This window comes from Notolabrus celidotus, chromosome 18 (genome assembly GCF_009762535.1).
Source record: "Notolabrus celidotus isolate fNotCel1 chromosome 18, fNotCel1.pri, whole genome shotgun sequence".
Lineage (NCBI taxonomy): Eukaryota > Metazoa > Chordata > Actinopteri > Labriformes > Labridae > Notolabrus > Notolabrus celidotus.
The window spans coordinates 10,406,409-10,423,140 of NC_048289.1; the positions used below are offsets into that span (position 1 = coordinate 10,406,409).

Here is a 16,732-nt window from a genome sequence, read left to right on the forward strand (position 1 = left end):
CAGTTTTAGCTATTAAAGAGTTATTTTTAGACCAGCACAGACTTTTGGGTTTTTTCCCCCGGGAGATAGCGTGGATAAGAGAGTTGTCCAAGATAAATGAGTCACTGTTTGATCCAGTATCATTTTCACAGACATGCATCCCACATCAAATGAAGATGGTTTACACATATTACCACTCAACCTAGTTGAATATCTTTCATATCAGATGAGGCCAAATGTAACTGCATCAGTGGCTGAACTTTCGGTAGATTTCCATATATTTCCAATATGAGGCGATGGACCAAAAGACTAACAAACGCAGCACAGCAGTAACTTTAACAGCAACCTGAAGGGCATAAGGAAGGCTGGCATTACTCCCCAAGTTAACAGACAAGCACCCATCCGTTAATCATTGATTGTCAGGGGTTACTTTTTTTGTAAAATGGACGTTCATTTGATATGATGAACAATAATTGAAACCTTTAACTTCTGTGGATTCAGTATTCTTTCATGTTGGCACTTTTAAGTCACATAGACAACTTGAGCAAGAGTATTGCAGCAGGAGGGGGTGTGACTTTAAACAGCTATTAACTTTAATATTAACTTTTGTTTATTTTGAACAGAATTAACAGATTAACCGATCAGAAAGCTTATGTCTTTTGTTAACGGATTGAGAGTTTAATATCTTATTAATTAGCCTAGATCTCTAATGGACTAAAGCAGCCTTAGAATATCAGGATCATACTGCTGTCATGAGTTGCTTTTAGTCAGTTTTTTCTTAGTATTGTAATCTGTCTTTGATTTCTTGTTTTATTTTATAGTTTTACCTTGTTTTTTATTTCTTGTTCTCTCCCTTTCTGTATTAGTTATTAGTTATCACTGTCTTCCCTGTTTTGTTTATTAGTGATCCATCTCTTCTGTTGTAGTCTTTGTTTTTGTCTTAGTCAATTATATTGTGTTTCCTGTTTTATTTTGTAGTTATTGATCACTGTGTGACTTGTTTAGTTTTACTTCCTATCCTTGTGTGTTTCCCTCCACTTTGATTACCCTCATTAGTTTCACCTGTGTCCTGTGCTCACACCTGTTGCTCGTTACCTTGTGTGCATTTAGTCTCTGTGTTTCCTCCCTCGTGTTGTTGGTTCTTTACGTCATCTCTTGAGTTCCCAGTGGTTTCTTGCTTTCAGTGTTCTTTATGATTCTCCTTCTTGTGATGTTTCCTGCTGTTTTCATTTGGAACGATTTTGTTTTTTTTTACGGACATTTCTTCACATCTCTGCAAGAGTCCACCTCCTTTGTTTGTAACCCATTGTGACGACTGTACCGTAAATGGTATCGCCTGATGCATCCTCAAGAAAGCAACCCTCCACTTGTGTGCCAAAACACATCTCATTGTTAGACCAACATGCTCACAGGCGCCAACATCATGCACAAGTTAATTTGCTTATTACACAACATGGGTGCTGGGCGTGAAAATGTCAACTGTGTCGGTTGAAAACAGCAATGACACTATGGTTGCATGCCACATCGTTTTGCAGCAGGTGTGAAATGATTTGTCTGGCATTTTGCCTTTATTAGATGCTGAAGAGAGACACGAAATGTCGAGAAAAGAAAAGGGGTAGACATGCATGGAATGAGGACTGTAGTCTGTGTAAAGGGGGTGCCTGTTGGACCAACTGAGCTAAACTGGTGCTCCAAAAAGAAGCTATTTCAATAAATGTCAGTTCTGTTGATGCTTTTCCTACAATATACCAACTCAAGTATGAAACAAAGTCTGAGCTCAAAGTACCACAATGTATCCCCTCCATATTGATAACTGAAATATAAGACATAATTTGATACTCTATTCTATCTATTTAGATAGTGGAGGAGAGTAACCCAGCGTTTCTGGTGATCATAGCTCTCACAACTCATATCAGGTGATATGCTCCAATTATTAGTAGCATGATAAATGCTATTAGGTACAGCCTTTCTTTGTGAGGTTGTGATTGGCTACTAAGTCCATCTCTCATCAATCCAATTACGCTGTCATCTGAGCGCTTTTACACCTTTTGATTTGTACATTATGTTCAGGTGGTGTGAATTTCACAGCTGTGACTGTGCTCACTTTAAAATGGCAAACCAAACAGACTCATTCATGCAGTTAATGTTGAATTAAAGGCTGATAAAGTATCCATTGGCTTGCTATCTTGACAAATTAGCAGCCTTACCTTGTGGACAGTGGAGCGTCACTGATGTCATTTCTGTTTAAAAGACACGAGGGTATTCAAGTTTAACATTTACGAGGCTAAGAATACTACCAAAGGTGCACCTTTAAGAGCAGACTGCCTCTAAAATAAAGCTCAAGTACCTTTGTCAACATGACCTTTCCAGTTCTGAGGAGCCTGTGTTGTGTCTGGTTGCATTTCCTGAGTGCTTTCAAGCTGTGTTCCATTGATTCAGCTACATCGCAAAGATTGACGTTGAAGTTCTTCGTGGAAAATTTAAAGAGTAAGATATCTCATGAGCACCGTTAAAGCTGAAATGACTATCCCCCTGTAGCAAATGAATGTGCCTGTTTTTGTATGTTAAAATATGCAGTTCAAAAGCAGCCATGCTACCAGACATACATGTTATTGCACTAAAGGAGTGTAGCTCCCAGGCAGAGTTTAATAACTCACAGCTGAACAGGAATTTGCATACTCTTATAAAATGAGCCCTCCACACATTCTTTCTATTCTTGTGTTTGTACTCACACACACACACTAGCGCAGTATTGGGCTGAACGTGTGTGTGTGTGTGTGTGTGTGTTTGTGTGCGTGTTGTTTTGTGATCCTTTGCCTCAAGTAAAGCTGGAAAGTGAGGAGACTATGTAAGCTGAGAAATACAGTATGGAGTCTTGCAGTGCTGTACAAGTAGGAGATCTAAAGTGTCTCCAGTTTGTGTGTCTTCTAATATCAAGCAGCAGACTCTTCTTGTTGTGTGTAGGGGGGTTGGGGCTGCTAGGGGCCAAGTGCTAGAGTAGGTAGTATTGGTGTTGTCACTACCTGCAGCTGTATGGAGGGGGGTTAACTGTTTAGCCTCTCCAAGGTGTTGTGGGCCTAACTAAACAAAAAATGAGTGAAGGGAGGTGCCCACTTGATAACCCTAGTGATGTGCTGGCTCTCGCTGCTGCCCATCTGTCCTTTCGGAACTATAGTTGGCATCCGTTTCCTTGGGCATATATTGGTGTCAGATGACTTTGATAGTAGTTCAGACACTGAAATAAGAATAGAAGGGTAGAAGTGAGACTTATAACATTATCCACATATGCTGCCAACAATCTACACATCCTGAAAGTTCCTCATAGGAGAGATAGAGCAGCTGTATGGAACTTTCATTTTGTGGCAGTTTTGGCAGCCCTTGTGGACTAAGCAGCTCATTACATGCTACTTTTTATGGAGGAGTAGTACTTTCTGAGGAAAGCTCCCTTTTGCAGTCTTTTAACTGGTTAATATGTGACTCTATGTTTTTGAAAATGTAAACAAAGACTTTAAATTGGAATCTGACCTTGAGACATTGTTAACAGCCATCAAACAATACGATAAATGAAATGCTAATCTCGTATCTGGTGCATGGCCGGCTTTCTCTTGAAGGTCATATAGAAGCATTAGTATAAAATTAAGACTGTAACTTTAATGCAGAGTTTAATTGACTTGATGAATGGATTTATGTGTTTGAGAATAGACTATAGAAGAAGCTGATAGTATCTAAGGTTAAATAAACATAGTTCACTGTGTACAGGCCACAGAAATATTGATCTGAAACAGTGATCCATCTTTTTAGCCGAGACAGCAGAAGAGTCTCTGCAGAGCTAACAGCCTTCATTCATGGAACTCCCTACAATGAGGACACTGAGGTGAAGTGTGCGTGAGATGGACAGAGAGCTGGAGTATGCATGACCACATGTGCAAATTTGCATGCTTGTGTGTGTGTATTTGCATGTCAGGAGTTTAACCAGTGTGATACCTCCCAGCGACCCTCGTTCACCTACCTCCTAATCTCTGCCGACTCCCGAGTGAGATAACGGAGCTTACTGACATTTGAATATTCTGACTGCTCGGCTGGAATATCAATTAAAGCTGGAGCGGTGCTTGGAGCTTCCTGTTCTATCCCGCTGTGCTCGATTCTCCTGTCACCCCAGCAGCCCAATTGTGACTTAAAAAGCACATAAAGAAGACAGGGTGAAGGCCGAACTAATTTTCCCCACAATTAGAGGTTCCATAAAGTTTGTGCAGAGCTGAAGTCCTCCAAAATACCTCCATCAAGTGGGCCATTATCCCCAGGCGATCAGAAGAGATAAGATGCGATGCTAGTGTTAGAGAACAGATCTATTTACAGATTAAACCTAAAAATGTAGAATATGTCCTCAGGGGTCTACATTTGAGCATGAAAAGTGTTCTGGTTTCTGTTTCCAGTGTATTTGTCATCTTTGACCAATCACATATCAGCAGGTAGATAAAGCAGTCTTATACAATCAAAACCAGTGGTGGTAATCTGATGATGATTTATTCCTCTTTCTAATTGGATATCTGTATAAACATGAAGCTCAAAAATTACAACTAGAGTGACAAATGTCTTTCAACGCTGATTCAGTGATACGATTTCTGGACTAAAGTCTGGCCCTCACTTAGAGAATTTTAAGATCGCAAAACGACTCCACACAAAACAACAAATAATGACGGATTCAACAGTTTTATTCTCGTGGTGTGTAGAGTAAACGATATGTTTAACACTGCACTTTTAACAGACTCAGACTCGAGGCAGACGACGGAACGGTTGCCAAGCTTAACGTTGTTAGCTACCTGATACATCCATTACCGTAACATTTTCTGTTCAGCTCCTCTCCCTGTCTGTTTGATTGTAATAGGTTTTACAGGACATGTTGTGTTTTTGCCACATATCACATGGTCTTCTGTATCTGACATCAAACTTTATACTTTGATTTCTTCATTGTCCCCTTGGCTGCATTTGTTGTGCTTCAGTCAGCTTGCTTGATGATTGGCTACCATACCACTCCACGTCACAACCCTCAAAGTGCAAGCTCGGCTATCCTCGGGGTTCCTCCCACAGAACAGATATCTGATTGTGAATATTAAACATGTCTTAAATTTATGATTTCAACCAAGTGTCGTCTAGATCATCTGGTGAACAGTTCAGGGGAAGTAGAATGACTTGGCATACTTCATGCCATGGGTAAATCTTGTGAGATAATCTTTAGAATCATCAAATAATCAGGCCTTTGCTGACTGTTGTCAAAAAGAGGGAATCAGCTCCAAGTCATCCTGATGATCTTGTATTGTGTACCCTGCTTTACTGGAGTACATCAGAGTTGAATAAATATAAGACAACAAGAAAACACTATAAATATTGTTCTATTCTTCTCTTGAGGACAGACCTGACAAAGCGTATACTCTAACTGTTTACAAGTCTGCATCATGTTTGTGTTATTTTGCAAACTGAAGACTTTGTCAGCTTCATACCACTGAAACAAGTCAGAATAAAGCCTCTATGTAACCTAGCATTTACAGCGAAACTGAGACCCACCAGAATCAGATGAATGGGTGCTCCTTTAGAGCATGACATAAAACAAAGATATGACAGTGCTTCTGTCAAAGAAGTAAGAGATTTCATTTTGCTTTTGATTTGAATGCATGGTTGCTTCCCAAGTTGCTACTTGGACTGTAAACAATGCAGCACACCTAAAAGGAGTCTTGGTTGGGGTGATGTATCGCTAACCGCAGGCAACACTGGAAATACCAAAAAGTTGTCTATCCTTCCCAGACACACGCATCATAGTCAGACAATAGCTGATGGGTCCTTAGGTTTGGTACAGATACCCAGATCTGACTTCATCCACTCTCCCTCCTACCTCCTTCCCTTCTGAAAATGAAGATGTGTTAGGAGCTGTTTGTGAGAGGAGAGTGTAGAGTTGAAGGTTTGTGGGTGGATGGTGAGGGGTCTGTTGAGAAATTTCCAGTTGCTTTGAGTTATGAGAAGCCTTTAAAAAAAAGCATGTTGATATGAAGTCATTCATTCTCTGTCTGCCAAGTCTTTCTGTCAACTTCCACTTCTCTGGCCTTGGAAGAAAATGCAGTTACTCCCTTTTTGTCTTGTTTGTTATAGATGGAGCAGTGAGACGAGTGTTTCTTTGTCCAGAAAATTCACAATCAAATGTTACAAGTCGAAAACTGCAGAGAACAAACTCCTCAGCCTGATTTATGCAATCAATTCAAATACAGTGGGAATCAGCGAAGCCTCAGGGCAATGGCGGCTCAAAAGTTACCAAAATGAGTCCAATAAATGTTCTGCAGTCACAATTTACAAGCCTACAAGTGCTCTGGAGGGGACAAAAGACAGAGTCAGATGGGTATGGGAGAAAAACGGTGCCAGAGAAGAGAGAGAGGTGGAGAGAAGACATTGAAAGCAAAAGAGAGGGAGGTTAAGGATGCTCAAGTGAGAAAACAAAACAGATAAAGAGAGAAAAAGACGATGTTAGAGCTCAGTGCTCTCCTCAGCCTGCACACACTCGGTATGTAAAGCACTGACTTATTGTTTGAGCTGCCTTCTCAAAGAAGCGCTGCTGCATCCGTCTGACTCAAAAGAATCTGCTGAGTAACTTTGTTTGGGATGAGGTTACAGGAAAACTGTAAATTCTTCCCACGCAGTTTCGAATGATTCTGCATAAACAAGGCAGAGATGGAGAGAGTAATAAAGCTCATATCTCTGTGCCTCAAACAGCAACAAATCATCCTTTCTTTCTCCCTCTGACCTCCTCTTTTCACTCTCTTCTGCTCATCCTCTCGCTGTCTTTCTCTCTCTCTTTCCCTCAGTCATCTATCCTTCCCCTCCCTCCCCACCTATCCACAGTTGTTGCCGTGGTAACAATACAAAGAGATTTCCTTTTCAGCCCTGTCACCGTGGCAACGCTTGGCTTTCCTCCAGGCTGTTGTTGGAAGCGCGCCGCCCTCTGGTGCGCTTCAGCCGGCTCACACTGACCGCTGTCAGATTGAGGGTTTCCATGGGTTGGACACGACTCGCAGTGCGGATGTTTGTCTGATACTCAGAGATCATTATTGTGTTCAGGGTTTGTTTCAGATAGTGATGATGATCAGAAGTGTCTGGAATATATTCAGAGAATTATTTTCTGGTCTTGTTTTACTTTCATCATAAATCTCTATCAAGGAAACATCCACAAATGTGTTTTGTATTCATGAGAAAAGAGGCTCCTTTAAACTTCTGATCTTCTTCTATAAGTATCACAGCATTCTTTACATGTTGCACATTTACAAAATATGATCACATATGAACACTTGGTAAAAGAGTCTCTCATAATGCAGCCTGTGCACATCTTGTTTCCATAATATCTACAGTACATGGGGGGAAAAGAAGCTCCCACACTAAGTGTATACCATATCTATACAGAACTGTACATGACTCACGATTGAAGCATCTCTACAGCTTGGGAGAACATGACACACACTCCTGGTGAAATCATCAGTCATCATGGAGGGTGGAAGAAAAGACTGGTCATGAATCTGAGAACATTTACTGTAAAATCTGGAAAAGTGACACATGTACAAGACAGTCTGTTTTGGGGGATGTGGTCTTCAAGAGAGGAGGGGGGGTGAATTGTCTCTCTGTGAGACATGAGTCAATAGGTGCATCTCAAAGCTCTAAACTGCAGTCTCCTCGCTCCTCTGCCGAACCGGAAGTACTTACTGACGCGCCATTTTAACTTGCGTCCCAAAGCTCTAAACGCTGCTGGAGGAGAGAGGAGCGAGGAGACTGATCCGAGGAGGGATAATCGAGGAAACACGAGAGCAGACTTTGCGGAAGTCTTTTCTCTGACAGACATGCTCCCGTATCGAATATCACCCACCGATTGGACGCTGCAGCGGCTCGGACTTAACCGAAACTTAACATCAGCTGAGTTTAATAACAGAGAAAAGACGGACCTTAAAACAGTCACTAAGGGTGCCCTGAAACAGATCCTAAACATATGTCGGTTTCTAAACAGTCTGTCTGTGATGAGCTGAGATTAAAAAGTGTTTGATGTGAGTTTTAGAAACAATATACTGATTTCAAAATCATAAATTCAATATAACAGAGGATGGATTATGTTATATCTGATTGTTTTCGTCAGATTCACTGACTAATGAAATAGAGTAATAGAGTCTAATATCATAGATAGAATATATGATCAGTTATTTCTCCTGTTAGTTTCCCCGTTTGTTCTTGTTTTCTTCATGAAGAGAAGTCTGACAGTAAAGTTTGTCTGTTAGTTAAAACACTTGTTATATTTCCTGTCAGGTAAATGAAGTTTCATATAAGGCTGATCATTAATATGCACGGGGTTTGAAAAGAGTTGCATGGTTTCTATTTTCCCTTAAAGTAATAAATAATTTAATTAATAATGAGGCATTTTACAGATGAATCGATCCGTGGTGCTTCAGGACAGAATAAACAGAGAGCTGATTCTCTTCATGTGCAGGTGTTTGTTAAACAGGTAAAGCACAGCGAAAGAGCTCTGTTACTGTTTAGATTTATCAGAGTTATTACAGTGAACATGTCTGCAGACACAAACAGCTGTTAAAGCCGTCATCACAAACTGATGTCGCTTCACATGACACTCCAGAGGAGAGGATGTCTCATTTCTCTAAATACAAATCTCCTCTCTCCTCTGGTTTCATTTCCTCGCATCTCTGGTGGGCGGGACTAAGACGCGAGGAAGAGACGCGAGGATGGACGTTTAGAGCTTTGAGAAGCACCCATAGATGTACAGTATCCCAGCATGCTTTGTGCAGCAAACGGCTGCTTGCAATGCACAATGAGTGGGGTCAAATTTCCAACCATTTCAGATTGCATTTAGTTGGTGATGATGGGGGCTGCACTAGCAGTCATGACATCCTGTGTCTGTGACAAAAGCTAGAATATAGCGCTAGCTTTGCCATGATCCAAGTCCAGTAAAAGATTAAATCTAAACACATCTTATCCATAAAGATCCCCCAGTAACTTCAAATCTACAAAGGCTGAAAGATATTACTCAAGCTGTCTGCCGTCCATCTTACCAAGAGCAGGGTTTGGATCCTCCTTCTTCCTCAGGGAAACAACCTCAGTGTAGACTGTGCATAGAGCTACGAGGGAGGAGAGCTGGTATAAGAAGACAGAGGTTTATGGATAGGAGATAGAAGCTGTGTCTCTCCTCTCTAATCATGGGCAATGTGAGATCTCTGGCTTATAAGATGGACTTGCCAGGAGTCAGACGGAGTTTCGGGAATGTAGCATGTTGTGCTTTACGGAAACGTGCTGGTAGCTGTTTATATCCCCCCTCTGCCAACCCAACTTCGGCATCCAACATTCTTAACGCTGCCATATCCAGACTCCAGACAGACCACCAGAGTGCCCTCTTTCTTGTCTCCGGGGACTTCAACCATGTATTTTCTACATAGCTTATTTTATCTTCTGTACATACTTTTATTATCATGATGTTCACTGTATTTGTAATTATATATCTAATTAGTTACTTTCTTCTAATAGTATCTGATATTCTTACTTATTGTGCATAGGAGCAACTGTAATGACTGAATTTCCCCCCCGGGATAAATATAAAATAAATATAAGGTATTTCTGATTCTGATTGGACAAACACCTGCTTCACTTTGAAAGAAGAAAGTAAGATTCTAGTGAAAATAACTACTGTAAACATTTGTGACCAATATGTTACCATATACATTTCTACAGCTAAAAATGTCTGTGTTCAACTCTACTATCTGAAAACCATCATTATTAGTCCCTTTTCACTACAATTGTAAAGCGTCCTTGGTTCTCTTGAAACCTTATACAAAATCAAATTATTATTTTTATCCTTGTGATGGTATTTATATTAAAGGGACACTGACACTTTCCTTCATTACAGCATACAGACATTTGCCCTGTGCTAAGTGTGTTCATAAAGGCAAAACAATCATACAACTCGTAGATAAGCTCACTCTCTGAAGTCCAAACCTCAAAATAACAACACAAGACATGCTGGACTATGACATAGATTAACTCAGCTCTGAGCCAGTGAGCAGAGAGAAAACTGAATTAAAGTTGTTGATCACAAATGAGTTGTTTTTCAGTCACAACCAAAAAGGAAACCAATTTCAGGGACCAGCTGTGGAAAGCAGTAAAAGTTTCTCTGATGAGTGACCGATGAAAGAAATTATGATTGAATTGTGGAATAATCTCTGGCGATGATACTGAGGAGAGGAAAGTGGCTGACAGTTACCGTTCTCCATACGGTCCCATGATTGCTCACTCCACTCCTGCTGGTGGAACACAGATATTTCTGCACAAACGCTAATGCTGCACAGCTGGTGCTGAAACTGTGCGGCACTCGTGAGGCGCAGCAGCCAGTTGGCAACTGAGAAGCTTATTACAACAGCAACAGGAGACTTGACATTTTGGATGCATTGTGCCTGTGAGTAAAATGCACTTTTGAGATGTCACAGTAATGGGATTGTGTGTTGGCAGGCTGGCTTTGGCAGGAGCTGGGAATTTCAACGTTTACCAGGCCAAAATCTGGCTTCAGCGCTCCAGCAACTGATTACACTTGTGTAAGAGTGTCAGTTTTTTGTTATTTGTCAAGTCTTTTGTCAGCCTGTCAGCTTTTTTCCCTTTCAGATACCGCACGACTTTGTTTCTCCTTCACATCAAGGCGTATTGAAAAGACTTCTCCTGGTATCGCCTAAGCAGATTAGTCTCCTCCTTACCCTCATTGTCATGGTGACTGGCAGGACACAATGACAACAAAATCAATTCAATTCAGACACCGAATCAAAACAAAGAACAAGTTATGTATCCAAGCTATTATGCAGGAACAAAAGGGGCTCTTCACATTTTTCAGATTAGTTTACTTATTTATCACACAGAGTAAACCTTGGCCTGTGAAACAGTTGCAGGAAGTTTTATTGTGGCTCTGCAGGGGAGTCTTCCACCTGTAGAACAAAAACCTTTATGGTGTCCTCATAGTCATCTTGCCATGGGATTAAGATGTAAAGCTTTTCTTTTCAGATGCATTATGGAAAATAAAGGAAGCAGCTGTGCTCATTACTAGACACAGACTAAAGTCAAGATCTATCACCCCGCGCTGATTCAATTATTTTACATGATTTAATCTTTCACACTTCCCTTTCCTACGTTATGGAGGCGCAATTCTGAATAGAGCACAAACATGATAACTCTCAATGTGCATTCATGTTTTTTCATGTCGTCCATTCTCCATTTAAAATGTGTGGTTATAATCTATTATGATGTTACTTTTGATCATGCTAATGATACCTGTGTTTTTATAGATCCAGTGTGGCAAAGCAGAAACAAACATACATATTAACTCTCAATAAAAGGAAGTGCTCTCTCCTCTCTGTGGTCTCTGGCTTCACTTCAGGAAATGTTGCATTGTACAGACAAAGTAAAGAAAGGAAAAAGCTGAGAATCTTCCAGAAATATGCTTTGAAATTTCAAACCCAATTCCAAAAAAGAGTTAGGACACTGTAAATGGTTATGAGCCCGTTTTTGATGGTTTGCATATCATTGAAGCTAATATTTAATTGGGTGACAAGTCAGGACTGCAGGCAGGCTAGTTTAGTACCTGGACCCTCCTACTATGGAGCCGTACTGTTGTAATACATGCAGAATATTGTTTGGCATTGTCAGTTGTCTCTGAAATATGCAACTAATAGATGGCAGCATATGTTTCCCCAAAAACCTGTGTACATTATTGAGCATTAATGGAGCCTTCCCAGATATGTAAGCTATCCATGCCATGAAGACTTAGTTCATCCCCATACCATCATGAATGCAAGAATGTTTTTTTTTTCCAAGAATGTTGCAAAAAAACATTCTTCACATTTCAATTTACATACAATTATTCATTACAAAAGGTATATACTGAAGTCAAACTTTACTTTTGTTTAGACAAAAGCAGCACTCTTTTTTCTTCTGTTTTTTCCAAATGTCCCCTTCTCCTCTCCTGATAAAGATATAAAAAACTCACAAAGAACTGTACAATCCTGACTAAATACCATTTTGGCCACATATTGAATCAGGGAGCACAAGGACCAGCCCAACATGCATTAAATAGTTGTTTAGAAAAATAACTCTTTGATAAAACATCTAAAAAAAGTGTGGCCTGGTGAGATGCTGGCTTTGAACTGTATGTTGATGTCAAGCCAGGCAGTCCCATGTATTTAGAGCAGAGGATGTGGGGTCCATGATTACCAAAAATAAAAAAGTTTAAATTTAGATTTTTCAGACCTCAAATGCTTATTTAGATGATCAACTTAAATGTGATGTGAACACTGAGGATATTGTGAAAAAGATGGATTAGAGAATTCACTTACTACAAAATCTAGAAACAGTTGTACTGAGATCTTAATATCTTTTGTAACCAACAGATTCTCCAGAAGGCGTCTGGACATGATCTTTTAAGTGAATTCCCTCTGTTGTCATCAGGACGTCTTGGATCATCACTGTGTCAAGATTACATGAAAATGAGTAAGTTGTTTTCACTGTCAGTTTTTAACAAACAGCTACAGCAATTTTCTTTAATTACCTTTACTTGCATCTTTGCTATTGACTTTTTGCTGGCGTCTTGCCCCTCAGGGTACAGTTTATCAGGTTGCCCAAACCTTTTGATTCATAGTTTGTTGGGTGACACTACACCCGGAGATGATTTGCAAACATTGATACGAGTCCACCTCTTCTTCATGTTTTCAGTTTTGAATACAACCATTTAATCTTGAATTTAGTTTTTAAACCTTGAAAATAAACACCAGGAATAAACGGACAGTACTCTCTGAAGCTAACCAGTACATTTTTATTTATCTTACCATCTAAAGATTCTATTTTAGTTTAACTCAAGGATGAGAATGAAACAAAAGCACATGATGAAGGGAGACGTAGAGGCCAAATAAGATTTGAAAAGGTACCATGTATTGAACACCAAAGAAGTAAACAACTTCAAGTAAACATCAATATGGTCATTTGAACAACAAAGAAAAATCCTCAACCCTTTTACTTTTACTTTTTAAAGTTTGGTTGAATAAAAGTTTTTCTTTTCTTTCAATAAGACAGCACAGATTCAATACATTGTGCACTTCTCTTATTCAGCAGTTTAAATCACTCTCTGGTACATCACAAAAACAATCCATGGAATCCATGGAAATGGTTGTGACTCACAACTCAATAACCAACAAAAAATGTTATTGCAAAGCTTCTTTGATGATTGATTGAAAGATTGTCCATAGATCGTTTAGCGAGGCACAGGGGGAAAACAAGGCTTTTTAATGTCCAACTAGTCCAAGTCAAAAAAGTTAGTGAGGGGGATTGTGAATGTGCTGAACAAGGCAGAATGAATGCGTAGTAGGGTTTCACAAGGTACTCTAAGTTTCTTCACGGTAGGTAGCTCTCAATCAGTTCATCAAAAGAACAGTTCACTCTAGTAACATGCAAACCTGGCCTGTATGCAGACAAGACCAGAGGACTCATTTAATTACCAGTACCAGGATCTAATCAATAAATATAATCATTTCTTAAAGTCAACTTAGTTATTGCTATTCCAGATGCTAAATTAGCTCAACATATGAAAGCTAACATGCTAACAACAACAATGACAGTCGAAAAAGGTCATTTGCAGGCAGACATCTACACATCAGTTTGGAATCAGCTTAGTGCACTTTGGGTGAACAAATATTTATAACAAGTAGAGCGAGTAAATACTGAATCAATGATTATCCAACTGCTCTCCTCATTCATGTTTTCTTTATTGGCCTCTGAAAACCTCTGACCTGTTGTATCCAGGCCTGGCTCTGCTCATCATGATGGTTTGTTGTTGTTGTTAAGTGAAATATGATCTGGCGATAACACTGAAAATGAACTGGATGTTTTCATTTTGTTTTGGTGCCTGACTTCCTGTCTCGCTCGATCTGCTCTGTTTAGATTAGTAAAATTAGAAGTCTTGCGTATCTGATCCATAGGGCTCCGACGGAGTGGATCCAGTTGAAGTTAACACATCGACTAGAATAGTAACCTATCAGATCTGGTGCCGTGACAGATGAGATGCTCCTGTATATCAGCATTCACAGAATACCTCCTATTCCATCAGGTTACTCAGCCAGAACTAAGTGTTCCATGGACCAAGTCAGAAAACACACTTTTTGATTTTAATCCTGTGACCTTTGGAACCAGAATTTCCAATTTTAACTATGAAATTGGTCAGACATCGTCTTTAACATTTGCTCTGCAGTATTTTGATCCAGCACAGACTCTGTCAGGGTCGGTGTTAGTTTCCACCCTCAGCCTGTTGACTACTTCCACCATAGAGACACTGAACCCAGACTCATCTTTGTTCAACAGTCACAGGGTGAGACGGGACTCCTCTCCTACGCCCTGCTGACAGTGTACATTTACACAATATAATGTAGCTGCATCACCATGTAATCCAAGCTTTAAGCGGAGAAATGCTCCTGTGCTGCTGTCACAGTTCAGGGACTGCTGACGGAGGAAACAGTGTCACAGTGAAAACACTCAGCTGGAGGATGCAGAGTCACTGAGCCTCCAACCTCAAAGATACATGGGTTTAAAGAGGCTGAGTTTAAAGTGCTGATCAGCACAGTCACAACTCTGGTTGTCTTTTTTCTTCTTCCTCATGTCTCCTTTATTATTCTTCCTTTTGTTGTCAGTGAGGTCAAACAGATACAAGATTTATTTAATAACTGAAGGAAAGTTAAAGAATCTGTGATAAAATGTTTCTGTTCTGTAGTTTTAGTCATCTTAAGAACTGAAACAGTTTGATGCCATTCTACTTAAATTTCTTAACTTCTTTTGCAATATTTGAAATACAGTGAACTCCTCCTCACTCCTCCTACTTCCAGCCCTCTCTCTTACCCTTTGCCCCCTGCTTTCCAGCCATTTTTGATGTCAGATATTTATCTAAAGCCCTCGACTTACTTTGTAACCACGTTTATAAAAAGCAGCAAAGAAAAAGTGGCTGCATCAGCTGCTTTTTGTGTTGTAAAATGAGGTTGAGACCTTTATGTCTCTCAGGTGTCAGTTCAAAAATAAATTCTAAAGCTGTTTTTCTGTCTGTATGAAAGTTTCTAAATCTGCTGCTCTTGCTTTATTTCCTTCATCATGAGGAGCTGACAGCTGATTGTACAAATGCAAGCAGTGACCTAAAGGCTGATTTATACTTCTGCGTCGAATCGACGGCGTAGCCTACGCCGTAGGTCCGCGTAGCTCCCGTACCTACGCAGAGGCCTACGCACGTAGCTGACATGCACCTCCTCCAAAATATAACTACGCGTAGAGCCGACGCGGACCGCAAGCTCTGTGATTGGTCCGCTCGACGGCTTTGTCTTTCCCGCATTCACAGCACTTCCGGGATCCCGGACATCGGCCACACATCGGCCGTGTATTTCATCTCCTCCTCTCTATTCTTCATGTAATCATGTCTGTATGATAAACAGCAACATGTATCAGCTGTAGATTAACTTAACACGCTCTGAATCGATGTGGAAAAGTAAACAGAGATTGTAGCAGGACCGGAAGCAGGCGACCGGCTATCAGAGAGACCACACTGCCCTCAAGCGTTTCGGAGGAGAATTGCTGCGCGACACGGACACATCGACGCAGAAGTATGTGGTGCTCATGTCCACGTCAGCCCCTGCTGCATAGGGGCGACGCAGAAGTATAAATCAGCCTTAAGTGTGAGCCTTGACTTGAACCTAAAGAAGCCAATAAATTAAAAGTACTTTGTAAACTTTATAAACATCTATCAAAGACTCTGAGAGAGATGATACACTTCAAGCTGCACATTCACTTCCTGTCACTTAGGTGGGAGTGGTGTCTTCTGTACATACATTTCCTCCAAACACAGTTAAATGAAACCATAATGTTACCATTTTAGGGAGAGGAACACACCATGTAATTGTGAATTCATAGTGTCTCATTTGCATTAGTTTCAATTTTAGTTGTTCCACTTGGAGAGAGATGTCAGCAGCACTAATGGTCCAGCACTAACAGAGGAGAGAGAAACACATCTCATGAAAGTGGAGGGATTTAGCTTGGACAGTAATCCCTATTTACAGATTCTACATTAAAAAGCAGAATCTTTTCAAGCAGGACTGGACTTTGGTATGACAAGTGTTCTCTTTTTTTTTCGTTTGAGTAGTATTTACCAATCGGGCTTTGGTTGCCAGCAGGAAAAACAGTCTGTCTGGGGAGCTTCAGCAGAGAAAGTAACAAACACCCTGGCTCCCATTGGGAGTAATCTGACGAGGATTTCTGGAGACAGGTATCTATATGCAAGTGTCACTAACAACCAGTTAGTGTTTATTGTTAATTAGTGGTGATGTTTTCTTGAACAGCATCATTTTTACGCTACCTGACCTTACTACAGCCAATCGCCAATGTCTGATGGCTGGATCAATTAAGAATACACACAAATATTACATCTGGGAAAGCCTCCTTTTGTTGGGCTGTTCCAAATGGTCCACAAACCATGACCCAGCGTAACCCCACCATATAGCCAGAAAACAGTGGATTATTCAAATTGTAGGCTCCATCAGGTTGAGGGCTCCACACAGGAATACGGAGACCAAGATAAGAATTCGGCAGCTGCTCTCGTAAGCGGTCTGACTGGCTTGACAACAAAGCAGGTGGTTGATTGGAGAGAGCGCAATGTTGGGCTAGA

General features: G+C 40.4%; 1 long non-coding RNA gene across 1 annotated transcript in view; it reads left to right on the forward strand.

Moving 5' to 3' along the window:
* Positions 1-16,732, forward strand: part of LOC117829898 — a 100,247-nt gene that overhangs the window by 20,109 nt on the left and 63,406 nt on the right. Inside the window, exon 2 of the long non-coding RNA XR_004634708.1 lies at positions 12,435-12,534. This is a non-coding gene — a long non-coding RNA (uncharacterized LOC117829898). The remainder of the gene's footprint in view (positions 1-12,434; positions 12,535-16,732) is intronic.